Raw genomic sequence first — 12,825 nt, forward strand, 5'->3', positions numbered from 1 at the left:
ATGTAGGCCTATCTGTTTATCTATAAAAATGACAAGAAAGCAGCTTTTAGAATACCTAAGATCAGATGCAGCATATTATCTTGGGCCATTGCTCCTATTACAATGTGAAATCCAAACTAATAGCTTTCCACATAGAACATAAGGTTACCATTCTTGGAAACTTTGTGGCATTAGGTTCTGGTTTTATAGCTGGAGTAGTTATTATAAAATTCTAAGCAGTCATATACATTGTTCAAGTATCTCTGTGTTTCGGAAGTGGATAAGGAATTCTTAGCTTGGAAATGGTCTGGTATCAAACCCTACATCAAAATTACATCACAGATTTACAGCCTTTTGGCACAAGAAATGTGGACAAAGCCATAAACAAATGGGGACAAAGACAGAAAAACAGGGACAATTTTTAAACATTGCTCTTATAAGCTTAAAAAGTTGATAAAATAATAGATTTTGCATTACCATGAATTTTGTGAAGGGTATAAAGTCTGAAAGTCAAATGTGTGCTATTATTTTCTTACTTCAGTCCTCAATGATTTGACCAAATAAAATGTATGAGGAACAGCCAAAAAATATGAGATAAAAATCTATACATTCTGCAAAGATCTAGACAGTTGAGAGGTATGATTCACCAATATATTCCTGCATGGGTAAAACAGCTAATGCCTCTTCTGCCCATAGCCTAGGCTTCAAAATTCACTGCTTCTGTCTTATTTCAGTTTATACAATATCCCTAGAAGCAAGCAGACAGTCTTCTCTTCACAGAACCATTTAATTTAATTAGATGTCTGCATGTTAATGTAACACAGGGTCTCCTCTTATTTCTTGATAGAGCTAATAAAGATATTCAGATGAGGTTATAAATCCTTCCTGTAATTAAGAAGGATATCCTTGTACTTTTGAGACTCTGTTGCAGTGTATGCATTAAAACAAAACGTATCTATGGTCAGGCTTATGTTAATGTTCAGTGGCCTTTCTTTGCATACTTCTGTTATATTGACTTTGTGTAATATGTTACTTAACTGCTTTCCTATCTATTATAACAGAGCATGACAATTCATTTAACACTGCTTATTTTGTATCTTATTGGTTCCTTTACATTATCCTTTGGACAGTTTCATTATTAAGAGAAACACATTAATAAATGAATAAAATGTTAACTATACTAAAAATATAAATCATTTTGACTGTCATACAGTAAGAAATAAGCTAATAGCAAATAACCTGTGGGGTTGGACTACAGACCTCTTTCCTTTTCTTCTTTCAAGAAGTTCGGAGTGTCACCGATATAGTCGGTGTCCAAGCAGATCTCTGTCAGACACAGGTTCTGATCACCTGTATTTCCATTCTGGCTATCAGTGATAAACATTGTGGCACATGAAGATATGTCAGTCAAGTGTAGCTGCTTTAAAGAGGTAGACAGTGTAGAATAAAGTATGGTGCTGATAATCACTAACACAAACTATCAGCAAAATAAAAAAATGGATTGTAAGGCTCCTCAAGTAAAAGAGCTCCACAAAAAATGTAAGTTCTCTTTCTTGAATTGAAGTAAGCAATTTGTCCCTTATACCTGGGACTTTCTCAGAGTTAAATAAAACTTCTGGTCATGTATTGCTTAAAGAACCAGTTGTACCATTAAAATTAACTGGCAAACTTGTCCAATAAATTAAAAATGAGCTACTAGGTTGACAGTTCCTGACAACCATCGGAGTTAACATTTAATGTCTGTGCCCCTACCCCCACCAGTATTAGTGATTATATATAAATTTCCTGTGTGTTAAAATTTAGAGCTGATAAAATTTAATTCGGTTGTTTTTAATTGTAGGAATGGATTATATTGTAATTGTCAATATAATAAGAGATATTTTTAGATAAGAAAGTAGTGAACAGTAGACCCACATGTGTATGTACATTGTTACTTGTGTATTTACATAACTTGTAAGGTATGCTTAAAGGTTATGTACATTAATTTTGGTAAAGGAAATACATTCATACTTGACTTTGTTTTATTCTATTGCTAATATGAACTGTCAGTGTGGTAGCCTGTTTTTAATTTTTTGGGCAAGATTGTATTTTTAAAGGGTAACTGGTTCCTTAAAAAGTACTTCACCAGAAATTTTGCTTAACTCTGAGGAAGTCCCAGTTATAAGGGCTAAAAGCATTTAGTTCGGTTTAATAAAGAAAATGTCCATTTTTGTGTAGTTCTTTTACTTGTGGAGCCTTACAATCCTAAATACAGTATGTAACAGAAAAATATGATCACTGTTTTCTTGAAGGTAGTTTCCTAGTTTAATATTTCATGCTTATGACCTGAAGACACTGCCCATAAAACTGGAAGGAGACACTATGATACATGTCACCACGTGGGCAAGAATTCATTCCAGGCGTATTACACACCAAGTGTGTACTGGTCATCATCCAGCTTGGTGATTTAGGGTGACAGCTGAACCCACAGCCTGCACCTGGATATTGTATATTGTTCTTGACACTGACCAATGACGCAGGATATATTATCCCATTACAAGCTTAGGATGACAAAGATGCATAAAAATTCTACAGAATGCATTTTTTCTGCTACCAAACTGTATACAAATATGTCATTGATTAGAGTATATATGAACAGTAAGAATGATTTACAGATATGGGGGAGGGGCACAATTTTTGTCAGAGTGCAACAGAGCAAGTAACTGGCAGGTGTTTATCTTGAATTACACATAGAACTATTCAGTCAGCTCTGGCAGCAAAGACTGTTAAAGAACTTACTGCTGCCCAGTGAACTAGAAACCAATTAATGGTCTGGACAACTGATGATACTTGAGGAGAATGGGCTTGTGTGTCCAACAGGAGGGCAGTGCAAAGAGAGCTGTGTGCTGCATACATACCTTGGTAAAGGAGCAGGATTAAAATATGTGGCATGATGTGGTTGTTAGGCTCAGCAAGTCATCAATGGGTGATAGCCTTCAATGTGGTTAGGAGGGAATGTGCACTCATGTGCGGAAGATGTTGAAAGCATCTGGGGGTCACTCAAATTCTACATCTATCTGCCTAGGAAGGGTTTAGGTCATTAAAATACTATCAGTTGTCAAAAATGCTGCCAAGGGCTCAAAACACCTCCATGACTGTCTGAATGATGACCCCCTCCCCCCTTGGCAGATCGTACCCCAGCACTAGGATAATTTCCTAATGTGTAAGAAATAAATGGTTCATGTCCATAGGTTCATAGATCCAAAGGTGTTTACTAGGCTAACGATGACAAGGGCCTTTTTAAGCCTAGCCATGCTTGCCAAATCTCTGACAAGTTCTAATTTATTTTATTTTATTTTTATCTTATTTTACATTTGGTAACTGGGATACCCTTGATAAGTGTAAGCAGGGGCTTGGGAGATGAAACATTTACAAACTAGGGCCTGGGAGACGAACCATTTACATGTTGCCTGTGTCCATTAGAGACATAGATGCCAAACCAGGGATGAATTTCCTGTTCTCCATCCAATTGTCCAGGTTGCACTTGAATTGGGTTAGGGAGGAACTCTGCTTCACATAATGGGGAGCCTGTTCCAGAGATGGAGATATATCTGGGATACATACCTGTCTCTCCAGCAGGTCCTATTTATATCACATGCAAGGTTTAAGTCTTTAGAATGGGTAATTCTGGTGCTGTTTGTTTGGCAGATATGCAAGAGATCCGTCAGAGTGGGGTCTGACAATACCCTGTATGTCAGGCATAGATGTCCCTTTAAAAGCCTGTAGGAGACAGAATACAAGGACAGAGCCTTGAGGCAGTCTGCATAGGACATTTTACTTAAGCCCTGTATTCTTTTAGTGAGGAACCTCTGTGGACATTCCAATTGCTGGATGTGCCTGTTTAGGTATATACCAAAGGGGGCATTGTACTCAATGATAGGTCTGATGAATACCGAATACTGTGGAACAGTGACTTCCTTGGACTTAGATGCCATACTTTTGTTTATAAGTTGTGCAACATAGAATGATTCCCTCCCTACTGTAGGCTAGATTACTATCTATGTGTGCTCCTAAGTCCCTGACTACTGGGTCAACATTAACGGGTATATTGTCAATATGATAGTTACCAGGGGTGGATGACTTCTAGAAGAATACTATTATGCATTTCTTGGCATTTAGTTTTAGGCCATGACTCTGACACCAATGGTTTATCTGTGTCAGCCCCTCCTGGAGAACATTTGTGTCAGTGTGGGACTCAATGTCAGCTCCTAATTTGCAATCATCTGCAAATTTAGTCAACCAGAGACCACTGACATTGGCCTTGACTTCAGAGAAGTAAATGCCAAAAATGAGCAGTCCAAGGACTGTTCCCTGAGGGACCCCTGGGAGAAAGCTTGCTGGTCAGCAGGCTCAGACACAAAAAAGATACAGAAAAAATGAAATGGAAATGTTCAATGAAGCATCTGTGGAGGTTTTATTTTAGACTTCCTTGTAGCTACAAGGGAATTTTTACCTCTAACAGAAATCAGTGATAGTGATATAATTGTACATTTTTTGACACTGATATGTGAGAGACTTGTTAGGAATTAAGATTTGTAAGGTAATATGGGATATTTTGCTTAGCTTCACATCTGGGAATGGTGGAACATGAACGGCTTTCCAGTGTTAGGTGTTCAGAGAATGCTGACTGTGGAGCATAGTCTGATCTATTTGAATGGAATAATTAATGGCTATTATGCACATGATGACATGGTATCATTTTGGAAAGGCAAACAGGTTTATAATCATGTTGAGATGGTGCTTTATGATGAAGGGGCTGGGAGCTTAAATATGTACTTACAGCACCAAATATGTAAAGGACTGCTTTTATAGGCCTTGAATCCTGCATCACTGTCACTGATAGTATGCAAGACAGAATAGCCCTTATAAGGTTATGACAGAATTTTACTCACCTCAGTCTCATCCTACTACTTTATCATATCAATAGTAACTGAGATGAGACACACACACACACACGCACACACACATGCACACTCTCTTCCTAGAAGATTCTAGTGATATTTCTCCAGTTCCAGCAACCCTTCCTTGTGTTCTTGGTACTCATTGTCATCAACTAGGCTAATTTGGCAACAAGACCTTGGTTGTTTAATACTCTTCCAATGAACTAATTAGCATTATAATTATAATAAATTATAGCCTGACAGTCTTTCTTCATAAAGGGGGTTTGCCAGCAGTCAGACCAATGCTGTGAGGTTACCTTTTATAAATTAATGAATAAGACACCAGCCACATGCATTCATAAATGAATAAATGAAAATATTTGAATTAAGAAAAAAAGTCAGGTAAATTCATAAAAAGACAAGCTAAGTTGCACAACTCAGGCAATTAACTGCAGGGAAAAGAAAGAAAAGAAAATATCTTAGATAAGTGATGACAGAATAATTCTAACTGCAATTAAACAGATTGTTCTTAACACTTCCATAAATGTGCCAAAGCACAAGGCAGGCTAAACAAGATACTTCATTTGAAGTAAATAAGAAACTCAATTCAAGCAAAGATATAAGCTTGCAACTCAATTAATTTAATCAAGATTTTGTTTCAAATTATGTCTTACTCAGATTGCTTTGTGTTTTAGTTGTTGGTTATATTGGTTTGAATCCTGGCAAGTAAATTTCTGTGCATTCTGAACTTTCTATAGAAGAGTATTGCCTAACATTGAGTCACTAAAAATATCTAGTGATTGCAGATGACACACATAGATTCTAAAATACCTAGCTTGCAGTCTCTGGAAAAGCAGGCTGATTTCTATTTTCTATATTTCCTACAGAAACACAGTACATAATTCCATTCTACTAAAAAGAAAAGTCACAGATTCCACACATCTAATGGTCTGTATACATTTTAACTTTTCTACAGCTAAGAAAATGATCAACCCCTGACATGTTGTCATTTCTTGCTCTCCTTAGACCACAAGTGAGTTTTCTTGACAAACATCAAGAAGCATAGCTGGGGTAGAAAGTGTATTTCTATAGTAACATTACCCAGTTTTCCATCTAGGAAATATTTTTGCACTTTTGGCAACTGTGTACAAACCCTTTACCATTTCTCCCTGGCATCTTTTCTGTCATACTAATTTACTCTGCCCTTTTGATTGGCCGTTGAGTCTCTGCATCCAGTGGCAGATTAACTGTTGCTTGCTCCATGGGTAGTTTTCAAATCACGCCTCCCACAGACTATTTATTTATTTATTTGTTTGTTTATTTTATTGCGTTTGCCATGTATAAATGCATGTTCTTTTAGATTCACATTCCTGATTGTTTAAAATGTGTATTTCCTGTCAGTAATAACAAAATCACCCATTTCAGAAGATTTTACCATAAAAGACCACTCAGACTACTGTCATTTTAATTCAACAATAGCTTTATCCATCAATTATAGCCAATTGATTATGTATGCTTCAAATGTCTGCTTGTACCAATGGCCAAAATAAAAAATTCCAATCTACTTTCCACAAATGCACAGTAGTGCTACAAAGCCAAACTAAATAATTGCGATAAAAATAAAACAAATAAACACATACTCGTACAGAAACACTGCCAGGTTATAAAACTTTATTGTTGGTAAGCAGTTTCACAGGTTAACTCGCCTGCTTCTTCAGACCATGCAATGTAACCATCTTCACAGGACTATAATACTTCATTTGAAACTCAAGCACCAATAAAAACAAAGTAACAATTAAGTTCCCTGCATCATCATCAATTACAATATTACAAAAACTCATGCAAGTGCTGTTCTTAAAGACACATGATTAAAGCTAGCAATTTAATGTCAAATAATAAAATTATAAATCAACTCAAACATTGGATCCATCAAATTATTGTAAAAATAGTTAAACTCCTAGTTTGAGTAAAGAAACATTTTTAATAACTACATTAAAAATCAATCATTCCTAGATGAATGGCTTCTTACTGCAAGCATCATTCTCCCATGTTGTACGTGTGCATGTGGCAGGCACTGGGAGCGTACACAGGTAATACTAGCTGATAGCAATCCCTCGTTTACTTTATGGTAAGACAAAGTGTCTCTAAAAAAGTCTATCAGCAGATCCTTTATGATCCCTCATGTCAGCTATTACAAATACTGAGTTATAATGACTGTTTATCATTATAGAGATCCTCAAATTAGGATAGAACAGTTTCTGTTTCTGCCTGCTGCTGTGCAACTCCACCATTTAGTTAACACTTACTCCTTTTCTTACAGCAGTGGAAGGTTTTTCCCATGCTGCAGAAAGCTTATTTTCTTAAACAGGAATAAACACCATTGCTGGCATACCAACACTTTTGTTGTGCTTGTGCATGGTGATCCCATTCCAACTATATTAGCTTCCTAAGCATAACTTTGGTATTTAGTACATCCTCTTCAACCTACTCTTTCTAGAAACTACATTCGCTTCACACCCCCCTCATAAGTTAAGTCTCAGGGCCTCCTTACCCTGAGTCAATAAAATAGTTGAAATGGCAAAAATGTGTGGATTTGTGGTGTAACTCCTTATGTGCAAAGAGGAGATGTGGCAGATTCATCTCCCACTCCTACTTAAACTGGTCTGTCAATGCTCACAGCATGGACTTAAGTGTAGACCAAACCACTTTTACGTAGATGGTAGGGAATATTTTTAACTACCCAGGAGCATTTCCACAAACTGACCAGTGGGTCTGACATAAAGTTAGACCCTCTGTCCATTAGTATTCCCCATGGGAAACCTAGCCATATCAACAATTTCTAACAATAGTATTTGTTACCTATTTGGCTACATGAGATATTGCAGTTGTGCCTATTACAACTCTCTTATGAGGACCCTTCCTATTCCCCTTCCATAAGATGTCATCTATCTTTTGACAACTGTAGATTATTTTTTAGGATTACTGCTACTGACTATCCATTTCCCTTGCAGTAACTCCTTCCAGAAAAAGTCCATTGCCTTTTCACACATGTGATTCTGATGCAGGCTTGCTGTTACTATCCAGATCCTTTCCTGAAGTAATGACATTGCCAGACTCTATTGAAGGTGTGTGTACTGGCTGGTTCTCCCCACTGAAGGCTTCTCCACATTCTTGTCTCCATGCTAGGATGCATGTAGCTGCATGTAAACAAGGCCCTGTATCATTAGAGTAATGTCAAGGCAGCTGCTATGATATTATCAAAAACTAGCTTCAACTTGTCTCCTTGGCTGCTGCCTCAAAACTTTTTTTCAGTTATCCCTTCACAGGGAGTGAGTGCATTGGTTCATTGAAGTGTTTTACAGCAACCAGAACCTGGACAATACCATCAGGCTGTTGTCCAGTTTTATGGACTGGAAAAATACATTGGAATTTCAGGAGTTGCAGTGGCAATTCAGAACTGATGCAATGAGTTCCTCAATGAGAATGTCAGTGTAGCAAAATGTTTTAAGAATGAAATCTGCTACCTTTTAAAGTTAAAGGAGTAAAAGCATGTTCATTTGTTTTTCTTTTGTGCCTTTACACTTTGCGTTTATGCACTATGCACGTTTTTTTTTTTTTTTTTTACTACTACATGTAATGGTAATGTTTTGATGGTTTGCTAGCACTTTTTTATCTGTGTATTCTTGCATATTTAGTATTATACCACTTAGTGATTACAGGAAGGATGTGGTGCTATTCTACTTCCTGGTGAAGGGAAAGGTTCTTAGAATTCAGATATCTAGGGCCACTCATTGGTTATGTTCTAATGAAGTCCAACAATAAGACAAAAGTGTTCAACAATTGTTCTTTTATTTTCATTTTTAAAGGCTTTTAGATATTTTTACTGGGCAATGTGGTAGTGTGTTTTTATGTTTCTATTTGATATTTATAAATATACACTGGTGAATCTGCTGAATTATGAATGTATGGCTTTAATCAATGCACCAAATTAAGTTCTGAATGCTATGGCCTAGAAAACTGATGGTTGCTGCCATTTTTCTTTTCAAGCAAACGGTAAGCATTGTTTTTATTCATATACACTAAGAAATGGTGAAAAATTTCTCTCATTCCTCTACAATGGTCTTGTTTGAACTGTAATACACTTAAGGAAAGTCTGCATAACAACTGCATCCCTGACCGCCACTCTGTGTACTTGTCAATCCAAATGAAAGTGAAGCATGCCAGTTACTAGATTTTTGCTCATCTGCCACTGAAGAAATCCAGTGGTGGCCGATTTTATACAGACCTATCAGGTATGAATTTTTGCTGAGCAGCAAATTGTCATAGTTCATGCAGTTGTATTAACTTTCTTGTTCTTTGTTATAGATGGATACTAAGCAGACTACCAGAGGCCTCACAGTTGCTAGAATCAAACCCTATACATTTTGTCTCTGAGGTAAAGACCATAACCATTATACAACCCACCATCTGTGTTGCAATTACAAGAGCTCTATCCAAAGCGGTACATACCTAAAAGTGCAAGTCTATTTTGCAACATGCAGTGTATACTACTGTTTTCTTGTTGATCTGTTTATGTCATTAGGAGGTCTGGTGGGCAGCTGTAACATCTTTAGAATTACATTAACCATATGGCATTATCCAAATATTACACAGAGGAAAGCATGTGCTCAGCCTAGGTCCCTCGACCCATAGGTCATGCTTGGAGGGATAGCAGTTTGCAGGAGTTTATCTACAGGTATTTCAAAAGTATGGAAGTATGCATGTACGTACACATGTGCTTGAGTTCAGACACGCACTCAGTCACACAGGCACACACATACAAACACACATACATGCATGGACACACAGACATACACACAAACTGACATACACACACACACACACACACACACACACACACACACACACACACACACACACACACACACATTGTTTATTGTATAATTTTGGAATTCAATAATTATTTTTTGAAACCTAAAATCTGATTGCACCTCTTAAATGTAGTTCAAGGGCAGAAAATCAAAAGCATTGAAAAATGATTGTTAATGATGTTACTATGGCTTAGCTGTTTAATAACTATTATAGAATCACGAAGCTGAAGTAGCTTTAACCTAATGTATCAACAGCAAACTGTATCTCTACCATACAGTTCACATGCAACAAATAATTAGCTCTCGGAGTTCCTGTCAGATAACTGTACAAAGATATGCTCACTGGTGTAACCTCTTAATACAAAAGACTCTTGGCGTAAAGGATGTTAAAAGATAAAGATTAAATCATCCTAGTGATGTTTTCTTAACCCATTGCAAGTTGTTCAAATTAGCAAAAGTGACTGGTGTATTAGAATGTTGTGCACAGATGTATGCATTTTAATCTAAACAGTTACATTACCTTTTTCTTAGCTGCAGACTGCAACCTTCCTGTTTCTTATGTTCCTACCCAGGAGAGCGTGCATATTAGGGGTGCTGCTGTAAAAATTGTATGGTGTGTAATGCCAGGGTAGTATTGCATCTATGCACCTAATAAACCAAAACATATAAAAAAAAAGCAATGAGAACAAGTGCCATCTGCAGAGACAGTTCTCAGCTACTGCACCATTTTATGTCCTGAAGCCCCTGCTGCCATTTTGCATTATCAGTCATATACCAGTCTGCTTTTGTGATCATATAGTTTGCCAGAGAAAAACTGAACTGTTTGATGAACTACTGGTCATGACAACCCCCCCCCCCCCCCCAAAAAAAAAGCAAGAACCCAAGTGAACTTTCTGAAATGTTTTCATATGTACTATTAAAAAAAAAAAAAGTTAAATTCCGAAATGAAATAAAGTCTGCCAGGATGGTAGAGGATCCGGTTCCTGCCCTGGCAAACAACCTGGCAATTGTGACTTTTTATGAATTAGCCTGCAACACCAGCCCACAGATTTAGAAAAACAAGTGCAGTAAAGTCACAGCCTGGCTGATACTGGAGAGCACTGAATAGAAAAAGGTAGGTGGAGGAAGGGAAGTACAGATAAGTAAAATCCGGGGACAGGAACAGGATAAACCACATTTCAGCTGTTTTGTAGTCTTGCAGACTAACAAGTATAATAAACATTTGGCTTTGTCAAGTGATTCTGTCTTCTGTGGTTTGAAAGATTACTCATCAGCATAATTTATAGCACTACTTACACTGACGTGTAATATAAGTACATGCTTTGTGCTGTGATATCTGGGGGCTGATATATTTAAGGACTTTGTTTTGTGGTTTGAAGTGAACTTAGTAGTATCTTAAATTAAAAAATATATATTCTATATAATCAATGCCTGATACACCACTGTAGGCTGAACTCTATACTGTTGCTTATGAAATGGTATTGGTCTTAGCTAAAGTGTTTACCAGTTAACTGGCAATATACCGCTGGATCAAAAGGGTTATTAGATATATGCATTCATTGCTTTAAGCAACAGAACAAAATATGGGCAGCATGAATAATAGCCATCACACAATATAAATCTAAGTACAATATTATTCAGAAACTCTACGACTTTAGTACGTGTTCTTGTGTGTTGCCAGTTAAAGAGTAGTGAAGAAACGCTGGCATTGGTAAAAGACTTTAATGTGTACAGTATATGAAACTAATAAATTCAAGTAATCTTCAAATAAAAATAAAATAAGCAGCTGCACCCTGGTAGACAGAAATCAGAAATGCTGCCGAGGTTCTCATACTAACAAATACAGGACAAATAAATACAGATTTAGAAAACAAGGTGCAAGGAAACAGTGCATTTTATATTGTCTCTGTGAAGTAGAACAGCTAATTAGAAAATGCAAAGTCACCCATAAAGCAATCTTCATAAACAGTTGACAACAAAAGTTCTATAATTTCAAAGTAGGCTATTGCAATCATTTTGTTTCTAATATGGAGTCATATTCTTGGATAAAACCACTTTGTCTATTGTTACACAGAGGCAGTCAGATTCCTGTTTTATGTTGTACCACCTCCAAGGTGAGTGAGTATCAATAAATTAAGATCTGAAGGGGAAAATGACAAGAGGTTTAAATGGCACTGTGTGGCCTGATAGCACTATACATTAATCCCAGGTAGCACAGGTAATTACTGTACAGCATACCTTAACAAGGAACTTGAGTAACTGATGGAGAACACACGTTTTTAGTAATCAAATCTGCTGTGTGCTGCGGTTATGAATTACTGTCATTCACACTAATTGTGTATGTCGGTGGCACTTGGATTATAGCCATAATATAGTAATGAGGGATTTTGGTGTTGTACAAGCTCTCATTGGCAGTTCACCAGCATCACAGTGTGGAGGGGCATGGTCAGGACAACTTAGTGTGCAGTAGTTGATTTGCCTGCACTGTAGGAGACTACATTAATGGTAGCATTGTTCTGCTGTGCAACAATGGTGGTGGTGGGGTTTAGGTTATGACAATGTAAAGAACACAGCTCGGCACTATCAGAGGAGGGAGTTTCTGTGGCCACAGGTGCTGCGATAGCTGCTTGTATGCTGTTGGGTTGTTGTAGTTTATAGTGTGGGATGCAGTATACATAGCACATTGTAAACATTGTGACTTTCGCATGGTGGATAGGTGCTTTCACTTTCATTGATGACTGTAGACTTCCTTAACGATTAGGGCCCTACAAATAGACATCATCCTGGTTTCATTTGCGCTTGGCACAGGAAACAATAATCCAGATATAAAGACAGTCGAACTTACTGGACATGTCTTCACAGTATCTACTCTGTATGCAGTCCTGGTTCTAGGTACTGTTTGGTTCTTTCATTACAGCTGATGGCACAAACCTTTCTAAAAGTTTACATATTCCTTTAAACAACGGAAGGCCCTAATGGAAAGAGAATTCACTGAACTAAATATTAGCTGTATTATGCACTAGCTACCAGTGATTTTGAACATGAAAATAAGCTTT

Source organism: Protopterus annectens, chromosome 2.part0, assembly GCF_019279795.1.
Source record: "Protopterus annectens isolate FY-2018-M chromosome 2.part0, PAN1.0, whole genome shotgun sequence".
Lineage (NCBI taxonomy): Eukaryota > Metazoa > Chordata > Ceratodontiformes > Protopteridae > Protopterus > Protopterus annectens.